Genomic DNA, 12,214 nt, shown 5'->3' with positions numbered 1-12,214 from the left:
GGTCAGTTTTCTAGCAGCATGACCAAGGTCCCTTTCAGGGACCAAAACTGAAAATTTACTAACTCAATTGGTGTGAGGCTAATTGGGAATGAAACTAGACACAAAATGGCACATTTTTCATTTGGGAATCATGCCTAGAAAGTGACCATAGCATAGTGAACAAATTGACCAAATCCGGATTAGGCAATCTGACCTGTACAAAAATGACCAAATGAATAGCGTCTATTCATTTGGACATAACTTGGGTTAGGCAGGTCTAAATGACCTGAAATTTTACCAATAGAAAGTTGAGATATAGAACTACAACTTTCATGAAGAACAAAAGTCCAAATTATGCCCTTAACTAAGTCATTTAGCCACCCAAAATTGGTGACCTAAAACTGCAAGAACCAGTTTTGGTGTCTAGAAAATCTGGGTTAGGCCAATCCGGCAGCCATGATTCAAATGGCTATAACTTGAGCTACAAAACTCCAATTGGAGTGATTCAAAAAGGAGAATAAATTTAAGACAATAAGGAACAATTTCTATGAAGAAAACTTAGCCAAATTCTAATAGCAACATGACCAATAGAATAGTGCAACATAGGACACCAAAACTGAAAATTTGCAAATTTGCCTAAAAGACTTAAAATTTGAGTAAACAACCAAAACCAACAAATTTAGTAACTAAAATGTGGTATGTGGTTGAAACTAGAATTCTCATACCTATTAAGCCTTAGAAAGTCAACAAATTGACTTGAATAGTATAATGAATAGTAACCCCAAAACACAAATTTTAAAGAACGCCAAGTTTAGCATATTAAAGCTAGGTAAAATTAAATTTGAATTTATTTTTGGACTTATGATAAGTTATGATACTGAAACACTGTGAAACTGTGTGTTCCAGTGGAAAGGAATATCGGGAAAGAACCCGAGGGATCGAGTCAAAGCTAAGAGGTGACTCGTATAAGGTTTGTGCACAACATAGAATTTCTGTAAATTTTCTTCTGCACATCATTTTGAATGAATTGAAATATTGAATTGTGATATCATTGTCTTGAAATATTTGTTATGCTTTTAATTTAAATTGTTGAAAGTTTAATTGTATATATTTGAAATGGCATCAAATGTTTAGTAAATTGTTAAGATAGTTTTGAAACCACAGTACCATGACCATATATTTGAATACCTCACTAGCATGACTAGTGGGGGAAATCAATTTCGAATTTTGATTCCTTCTGTTACACCCTACCCCTCTGTAAGGCGTAACCTGAACCCGTAGTATGCCTAATGAATTACCAACTTCGTCTACTAATAACCCATTAAATACACTACAAGGGATTTTAAAACTTTTCTTACTTCTTTTTACAGTGGTGAGCACTATTTACAGGTGTTAAAAAAAAATTTTTTTGAACTGAAGGGAAAAGCTAACACATTTAAATTATTAGGAATTTCTGTAAAAATTTTGGCGGAGTGCCCTCTGTATTTTGAATAAAATAGTTCTTCAGAAAACCTATAAAAAGCACTTTAAATATATTTCTCAATCTCAATTCCACAATAACTTTTCAATATTTTCAAAGGCTGAAATAAAAGAAATATAGTACAAATTTTACAAGTCAAAATAACTCATTATTTATTTTACAACTTTAATGTACAATTTTAAATTTACAACTGTTCAAAACCAAGAACAATATATACATACAGTGAACATACATTATAGTACAAAATGCAAAATATGGTATACTCAATATACCCGATGATCTCTCAGTGTTGCCCTAGCAGCCTAGTCTGCTGCCCTATCCGTCTGTCTACCTGCGACAGCAATGAAAAGCTATCGCTGAGACAATGTCTCAGTGGTGCACAACATTAACCAAATACAACCTCAAATCACAAATCATAAGTCATATAAATAGTGGATACTTAAACCATAGTTAAATTCAAGACAATGAATGTCATAAAGAATTTGAACTCCATTCCACAATATCACAATAAATCTCAATAGTCAAAACATGGTTAAATTCAAAAGACAATGAATGTCAATAAGAATTTTAACTCCATTTTACAATTTATCAAAGCTCATAATAACACAATTTAGTCAAATAATTTAAGAACACAGTGTTGCCAATTCATACACAACTTAAGCCATGACACAAATTTCCGATCAATGCCGCGTTGTACACCACGACAAAGTATTCTACAACCGCACTAATCGAAATCAATGAGGGAGGTGGCTAGCTAGCTAATGAGTACTCATCCGATCTACAACCTCAACTGGTAAACCAGAGAGGGAGGAAAATAAACGATCTCAACCCCATAAATGGAGGAGGAATAATGTGATACTGTCATACTAAGTGTGAACACAAAATCAATTCCAAACATTTTATTCAAATGATTCATAAAAAATCCAAACTTGTAGATCTATGTCTTATTGCACGCAAGGCAAAATTTCAGGTCATTCTGAGTTTACTAGACCAAGTTATGGTCATTTTACTATTGCTGGTCAAAATGCATCAAAATTGGTCACTTTAGGTCATTTTAGGTCATTTTAGATTCGGCTAGTTTTTCGACCCGAAATTGTGCAAGCTTTTTGACTTGCCTATGGTCATTTCTGGGCTTTCGTGTCTTCATAAGACTTGTAGATATATGTCTTAACTATTCATGGTTAAAATTTTAGATCAATTGGACCTGTTTTGAGTGAGTTATGGCCAAAACACTAACTGCTGCCCAAATGGTCAATTTTTAGGCCTTAATTGCACTAATCCGGATTTAGTCATTTTTCAAGTTACCTTACAAGAAGAATTTTGGTAAGCTTCCTTCATGAAAGTTGGCACTTTTTGTACCTAGTTTCACCTCCAATTGGTCTCATAGCAATTGGAGCCACACACTTAAAGTTCTAGGCCCATAACATAAACTGCCCTATTGCATTTTATTCATTACTCATCAAAGGACACTTTTAACACTTACCAAACTACACATTCATGCCAATTCTGGTTTGTACCATAACCTAAACACATTTCACAACATATTGTTGGTCATTTTGGCAGCTTATAATCACACTCAATATGCACCATATAGTACAGAATTTTTTAAGCTCAAATTACAATAATTCAATCACCTAACCTAGCTCATTTACATGTCCAACCTCACACCATCATACATATGCACAAGCTGCCATAGCAAGTACTACAATTCAACATTAATATTCCATAAACCAAACATGAAATAACATTTTTATGGTTCACCATTCAAGCTTCCGATTCATACACCTCTCTCCATTAATGTCCAAGCTTCCAAATTCAAGTATACATTCACAATATACTTAGTATACATCATCCAATTTATTCCTACACATATAAACACATAATCAACCCTTTAATCTACCATTTAAAAGCATGAACAAACTTTCCTTAAGGAGTTTCCATGGCTGCCAAAAATACACCTTTCCCTTTAAACATCAAACCTCAAAAATCTCTCCATAATTCAAGTACCCATAACATTCTTACTAACTTTAATGAAGCCATAACCCAAAAACACAAACTTGCCACTTTGGAAACTCTTCAAAATCTCTCCAAAACTTGGTCTTCTTGTTGCCTATCTACTGCCCAAGGTGTATGGACAATCTTTAATGAAGGAAAGTGCTAAGAAAGGAGCTTGAATCTCACATGCATGGAGCTCCAAGGTGGACGGCAATGGTGGTTTCCCTTGAGAGCATTTCGGCTGGTTCTTTGGCAAGGTGAGGAAGAAGATGAAATCTGTCCAAATGGTGAGTTAGTGGTCCACTTTTATGGGTGAGTGGAGCATTAAGCTTAATTTAATATTAGTTTAACCTTAACTTTCCTTATTCCCACATTTAACTCCCCATTTTTGCTATTTACATTAGATACCACTAATTTAATTTTTCATGACATTTTCCAAGTGTAATATCATGTATTTTTAATGGACATTTAGGTCAAAAGACAACTCGGGATTTCAAATGACCACAATGCCCCTGTTCGGGTTACATTCCCGATTTTTCAGTAACACCGGGTTTTGTTCATTTTTCGATTTCTCACTTTTCTTTGTACTAATTAATTAATTTTTCTTTGATAATTCTAATGGTATATATACTTCAATAGACATTTATTTAAGTCCTAAAAATATTGTTCAGGGTTCCCCGTGGTCCAGGGCTAGTCAACGGTCCACGCTGCGACTTCCCGGTGCGGTTACCCATCACTAGGGTTCTCGGCTCATTTAACTTGGTTATATTTATTTGCTATTATTTTTCCTTTGTTTTTCTTGTATTTTCTTTTCTTGCATTTCATTATTTTATGTCTTCTCACTCATATCGAAGTATAGTTCTAGGCATCCTAGCTATCCAGATAACACTGGTCACCGGAACAGTAGAACGCACTACCGAACTTAGGGGCGTTACACCTTCTCTGGCTGAAGTGTTGACGTGTGTGCCAGTAGAAGAAGAAAAAGAATGGGTTCCCATATATTTGAGCTAGCTAGCCTTGTGTTGTGACTTCTCCTTAGCCTCTGGCTATTGAGATGATATTTATTTCGAATGGCATGATATAACTGTGTATTTTTATGAAATTTGTTTTGAGACTTTTGCAATGAAATTGTTTGGATTAAAATCTTATAAATCATGTTTTGAATTTATATTTCATGTTCAGTTTAATTTTTGAATAAATATGATTTAAATTATGTATAAATATTATTTTAGTATATTGTGCACCACTGAGTCCTAGTACTCAGCGATGGCTGTTATTGCTGTCGCAGATATAAAGACTAGAGGAGCAGCAGAGTGAGCTGCTGAGTATTGAGGAGCTACCTATTCTGAAGTTTATCGGGCAATTTTATACCCTGATTGTAAAAATTATTTTGATGTATGTAAATGTATGGACATGTAAAACTAGTCATGAGCAGTTGTATAAAGCTTGTAATAAATTTTGGTTTGGATTTTTCCTAATGTAAATTTTTGTAATGATGTATATAAATTGCTTTATGTTTAATGAAATATGAATTGAAGTATTTTGTTTTAATTTGATGAAATTAATTATTAGTATTTTGATGATGTTGAATTTTGGAATTTGAGAAATGATGTTGGAATTGGTTGGGATGGATGTTGAATTGATGAAGTTGTTGAGATAAATCTTTGGAAGTGCTTTTTTTTTTTCCAGGTATTTGAAGAACTGTTTTCTCAAAATATAGACGGCACTCTGTCGAAATTTTTATAAAATTTACGGAAAAATAAAGTGGGACAAAAATCTTAACTAATTTTCAAACTCTAATTAAATGTTTTGATACTTATTAGAAAATGCTCACCACTTATAAAAAGTAAGAAAATTGTTTTAAAATCCCTTGTAGGATACTTTATAGGGTACTTAATGAGTTATCGATAGGTGAAGTTCTGTAGTTCATTAGGTATTCTAAGGGATCATGTTATGCTTTACACGAAATGACCAAAATGCCCTCCGTTTGGCTTATTGAGCCAAAATCGTCTGTATAGATCGAAAAATTTTTCTAAGCCTTTTCTTGGAATTCTAATGCTATAGAAACCTCAATAACTCTTCTCTGGAGTTCCAAAAATTATTTCATGAATTTTCTCCTAGGTTTAGGGCTCCTAGCTGCGAGGACCGCAACTTCCCACTAGGTTACCCATCGATAGGGCACCGGCTCATTTAACTTGATTTTATTTTATTTCTAAAATTTTTCCTAAATTTTTCTCATTAATATTTGAGTTATTATGATTTCTCATTAATATTTGAGTTCTAGCTGTCCGGACCGACACTGGTCACCGAAATAGTAGAATGTACTGAATTGCTACAGTGAGGGTGTTACAACTCTTCCCCTCTAATTTAAATTTCGTCCTCAAAATTTACCTGACTTAAGTGATCATGGAGCTGCTACTTTCTTGCTTCTTCACTTCCTTGTATTGCCTCATCAATGTCTGGGTTTAGCTCCTTTCTAGCCTCCATGGCATATACCCGCCGTGCCACCCTAACTTCGGGCCTTTTTACTGTCTTAGAAATAACCTTCTGTGAAATATCAGCCATCTCAGCTCTACTAGGTCTTCTACCCCTTTGAACTGTAGGGGTAGGTCTATCAACTTGTACTGGAGCTATTGAACCACTCCTCTGAGGGCAATCTCTTATGAAATGATCCGTAGCCCCACACTTGAAACACTCTCCAGTTAACAGTCGATACTCCGCTCTGTGTCTCCTACCACAGTGCATACATTCAGGCACTAGGGCTAATCCTTATGTTACTATGCCTGGGGAGCTAGCTATAGATATCCCAATCTGGCCTCTCTAGCCCTGTGTCTGATCTTGTGAACCAAAACCCTTAAGCTTCTTACTATTAGTCGATATACTTGACTGCCCTAGTCCAAATTCCCTCTTACGCTGTCTATCTTTCCTATTCTGTTCACTTACTCTAACCATTTCCACTTTCAGTGCAGCTTCAACTAATTTCATGAAGTCCATAATCCCCAAAGCAGTGATTATTGTTTTAATGTTGTCATTTAGTCCCTCTTCAAACCTTCTGCACCTCTCAGCTTCTGTGGGGACTATCTCCTTCCCATATCTACTCAATCTCACAAATTCTCTCTCATATTCTGCTACAGTCAGCTGTCTCTGCCTCAAGCTAATAAACTCTCTTCTTCTATCTTCCAGGTACACACTTCCCACATACTTCTTCTTAAATTCAGCGAGGAAGAAATCCCAAGTTATCAACTCTGGCCTGACCTCACTAGATATGGTGTCCTACCATTGATAGGCATCATCTTGAAGCAGGGACACAACACCCTCTAAGTTCTACTCTGGGGTGCAATGCAGTTACTTCAGTACCGTTATGATGTGTGCTAGCCAATTCTTAGCCGCCACCAAGTCATCTTCTTTCTTACCCATGAAGTCCACAGCCCCAAATTTTCTAAGCTTTTCTAAATGTGACTTCCGCTGTGGAGGTGGTGGCAGTGGCATAACTCCAGCCATTTATCTGAAAAACTAGGCCATTTGCTGAAACATGACCTATGGAGGCTGTACAGGCACTTCTAGTGCTGCTGGAGTAGGTTCTCCCCTGCCTCCAGTCTCAGCTGCAGGTAGAGCATGACTCTCCACTTCCTCATCTATTACTCTCTGCGACGTGGGGTCCATATCCTAATCAAAATAAGAAAAACAAACAGATCTGCATTAGTGTCACCTTGACTCTTACAAATGCAATTCATCTAAACCCAGAAATGCACTAAACCGTGCTCTGATACCACTAAATGTGACACCCCTTACCCGTCTATAGAGTAGCCAAGCAAGATATGCCACACAGTGTATCGAAACACTATATTTTATCTCAATTATTTTTTTTATCCTTTCTTAATTTATTTCTTTATGGTTATGAAGTGCAATTTGTGAAATTTGACTCATTTAAGTCATTTATTAAAATTATAAATTCATTTGAGGTTTCGAAAATTTTAATAAAAAATTTGGTAGAGTACCGACTAAAAATGAATAAAACAGTTCTTTGGAACCTGTGAAAAGCACTTTTAATACATTTCCCATCATTCTCAAATTCCATTATATCAACATAATCTCAATATTTCTCAACCATATTTCAAAAATTCTTCTATTTGTCATTCATTCATTTCACATGATAATCATGTACAAATCATAAATAAATACTAAATTTTCATTTATAAACACAAATTACAAATATTTGCATTAATACCAAAATATATTACATGAGTTTCAACTCTACAAGAGAAAATAAAAGTTTAATTACAAAATACAAGCAGTACAAAATACCAAAATGGGACCTAGTGTCCTACCAATGCACTGAAGTCTGTGAGGTGACACGGACACTATGTAGATCTGTATACAAGTCTCACATAGTTTGTGGTTTACTAGGCTCTCTGGCCAAATCTTCAGTACCTACGCATTACAAAAACGACGCGCTAAGCATAAAGCTTAGTGGTGCCAATAATAAAAGAAAATATAATATGCAAATAAAAGTAAAAATTTCCTAATTATTGTGCTTATAAGAAATAAATAATTACTAACTTATTATTTAGTCGAAGGCTAATTACATCTTATGATATTAACTCTTTCTAGCATTTTCTTAATCGTTTTCTTGATGATTTTGAGCCTCTTTTTGTTGTAATCATTCTTGTTCTTTATCTTGATATTTGATTTCCTTACTTCCTTTAATAATCAATTCAATTACATTTGTACTTTTTCATGCCCAAGTTACCTATACAAATTGACCAGACTGGATAAACGGATAAACTAGCACTGGGTACAAGGTACCTCGGACCTTCACACCATCGATCACAATGTGTCTCCCGGTGTACAGATAGAATGACTAATAAGCCATAAAAGCAATAAGGCATAAAGCCAAGTATAACATCATAATCAGTATAGTCATAGGCTATCATATCACAGAATGGCATGAAGCCATACATCATACGCATGCCAACCTATCCAAATCAATCAAACTAGGCCTACTAGGGCATATTACAAAGTTATTTCTTGAATATTTGTACTTAACATGTGAGGTTACTATTCACTTTTTTGTGTCTAGTTACATTTCACTTTTGAAATCATCCCATTTGGAGTTTTCTACCTCAAGTTATGGCTATTTCACCATAACTGGTCGGATTGCCTTTACCCAGAATTTCTAGACAATTTTGGTTCTAGCAGATTTGGTAGTTCAAATTTAGCTGGCAATTTCATTTGGTTAAGTCCAGAATTTGAGTTTGTGTTCAACATAAAAGTTGTTCTAAATTGTCTAAGCTTTTCATTGATATAAATTTCAGGTCAAGTGGACCTTTCTACACTGAGTTATGACCAAATGAATGAACGTTGTTCATTTCGTCATTTTGCCCAGGCAGAATTGGTGTTACCCGGATTTGATCAATTTTTAGGGCATCCTAAGTTTGTTTTCTAGATAGGGTTCCTTCATCAAAGTTGTGCCATTATGTGTCTAATTGCATGTCAAATTGGCCTTGCACCAATTGAACCTACACAAGCCAAGTTATAGCTGTCCAACCTTGCTAGACTCACACTTAGCCCAGCAGGTCACTCAAGGCAGCACATCTAACATCAATTCCCATGGCACAATTCACTTTAATTCCTACTCAAACACAACCAAATGGTCACTAATTGACCATTAGAGTTTTCTTTTACCAATATATGAGCAAAATCATAAATTTGTTGCCCAAACCCTAGCCCTAAATTTTGCTAAGTTCTAATTTCTTGCACCAAACTTATAAATTAATGTTGTAAGTGATACATTAAAATCAAGGGCAGCCTATACACTCATTTAAATAAAAGAAAATCATCACAACCTTAAGATAACCATGGTTGCTGAAATTTGGTGGGAAGCATACAAGGGCTTCTCATTCAATTTTCTTACAATTTCCTACTCAATTTACGCGCCTAACTATAAATTAAGAGAGAGAGAGAAGAATTGGTCACTAACCTTACTTGAGTCCCAACTTGAGCTTGTAATTCTGCAATATTTTTCCTTCTAATGGCTGCCCCAAGCTTAATCTAGTGGTAAGGGTTAATTTTAATGAAGGGAGGATGAGGTTTTATGGTGTAAAATTCAAGTTGGCAAGGTGGTGTGAAGGTTAACAATGGTGAACATGAGGGAAGAGGGCTGCCGACTGGGTTTAGAGAGGAAGATGATAGAATTTCTTTGTTAATTTTCTGCCCATTTAACTCTTTTAATGGGGTTTAAAAATAGGTGTCACAATGTGATTGGGTGAGAGTGCTTTAGTGACATAAGCATAAGGTCAAAATTGCAATTTTAATTCATTTTCTTTTCTTTTCTTTTCTACTCAATTTCAATTTAATTTGTAGCAATATTTATTCATATTTTATGTCATAATAATTATTTACTTAACTGGACAAGTCGGTCAAAAATCATCTCCGAAGATGAAATGACCAAAATGCCATCTGTTTGGCTTATTGAACCAAAATCGTCTGTACTAATCGAAATATTTTTTTAAGCCTTTTCTTGGCATTCTAATGCCATAGAAACCTCAATGACTCTTCTGTGGAGTCCCAATTATTATTTCATGAATTTTCTCCTGGGTTTAGGGCTCCTAGCTGCGAGGACCGCAACTTCTCATTGGGTTACCCATCGCTAGGGCACTGGCTCATTTAACTTGGTTGTATTTTATTTTTAAAATTTTTCCTAAATTTGCTTATTAATATTTGAGTTATTTATGATTCCTCACTCTAGTCTAAATATTTTTCCAGATGTTCTAGCTGTCCAGACTAACACCGGTCACCAAAACAGTAGAATGTACGGAATTGCTACAGTGAGGGTGTTACATAGACATAGGCTGATACCTTTGTGGAACTTCAAAATTAGTCAAAGATCTTAAAGAGTTTTAATTAATTTAATCACAATGAAAGTAGGGTTTAAGTTAATTAGAATACACCCTAGGTACCTTGAGAGAGGAGTTAGGATACCTTAGGACTGATTTCCATCAAGGTAAACGATTCTCAAAACTAGTAAATAAATAAGATAACATCCATAGCAAGATTCAAGTGTGAAATATTAATTCCAGAATTGTTTCAAAATAGATTACTTCATTTTAAGTTTACCATTCTAGTATTTAAGGTTAACAAAATTCATTCCCTAAGTATTCGATAGCCTAGACAGTCAAAATTACTGTGTAGATTGGTACTTGCTAAACAAATTCCTCGTGGGAACGATACTCTACTCATCACTTTATTACTTGTTAGTGATCCGTGCACTTGTGGGGTTGTAAAACCAATGAAACAAGTTTTTGGCACCATTGCCGAGGATTTTTGGTTTCAGTAATATCAAGCGATAGGAAATTTAGCTGATTTAGGCAATTATATTTATTATCTAATTTTATTTTACTGGTTGCATTTCTCTTCTTTTCTCTCAGGTGCCCAATCTAGTGTATGACCAGAATAAGGCTAGAAGAAGAAATTTTGGACTGTGATTCGGAGATAGACAGAACTCTGAAAGTCATCAGGAGGGAAAGGAAACATCAAGAGCACGGTCAAGGAGATCCTGAAATTCCAACCATGGCCGATAATAATGACAGACCAAGACTCTTGAGAGATTAGGGAGCTCCATCTGTCTAAGGATTTCAGCCCAGTGTCACTAGATGCACAGTGGAAGCCAATAACTTTGAATTAAAACCAGCATGGCTCCAAATGATTCAACAAACCCAGTTTGCAAGTTCACCAACAGAAGACCCACACTATCACCTCCAGTGCTTTCTTGCCCTATGTGACACATTCAAGATGAATGGAGTGTCTGATCAAGCAATAAGACTCAGAGCATTCCCATTCTCCCTTCAGGACAGAGCAAGGAAGTGGTTACTTTCTAAACTGGCTGGAACGTTCACCACTTAGAAAAACCTTTCTCAAGCTTTTCTAGCAAGGTATTTTCCACCTACAAATACTACAAAACTGAGGCTTGAGCTCAATACCTTCAGACAAAAGGAAGGAGTGTCACACCTTACCCCTCTGTAAGGCATAATATGATCCTGTAGAATACCTAATGAACTACCGAACTTCACCTACCGATAACTCATTAAGTACCCTACAAGGGATTTTAAAACAATTTTCTTACTTTTATAAGTGGTGAGCATTTTCTAATAGATATTAAAATCATTTAATTAAAGTTGAAAACTAGTTAAAATTTTTGGCCCATTTTATTTTTTTGCAAATTTTATAAAAAGCACTTCTAATTATTTATCTCAACCACTTCTTCAAATTTACAATCATCCCAATCAATTTCAACATCATTTATCCATTTCCAAAAATTCAAATCCTCAATTTCCAATATTCAACAATCAACAAAATACCATTAATCAATTTCATTCAATTTAAACAAATTACTTCCATTCATACTTCATTAACGATAAAACAATTTATATACATCATTACAAAAATTTACATTAAGAGAAATTCAAACTAAAATTTATTACAAACTTTATACAAGTTGCTCAAGACCAATTTTACATGTCCATACATTTACGTACATTACATACATCAAAATGAATTTTTACAGTCAGGGTATAAAATATACCCGATAACTTCAAAGCAGGTAGCTCCTCTGTCTTCAGCAGCTCACTCTGCTGCTCTTCTAATCTTTATATCTGCGACAGCAATAACAGCCATCGCTGAGTACTAAGACTCAATGGTGCACAACATACTAAAATAATCTTTATGCAGAGTTTAAATCATATTTATTCGAAAATTGGACTG

This window comes from Hevea brasiliensis, chromosome 12 (assembly GCF_030052815.1).
Source record: "Hevea brasiliensis isolate MT/VB/25A 57/8 chromosome 12, ASM3005281v1, whole genome shotgun sequence".
NCBI classification, from domain to species: domain Eukaryota; kingdom Viridiplantae; phylum Streptophyta; class Magnoliopsida; order Malpighiales; family Euphorbiaceae; genus Hevea; species Hevea brasiliensis.
Note: the sequence above shows the minus strand (reverse complement) of the source record.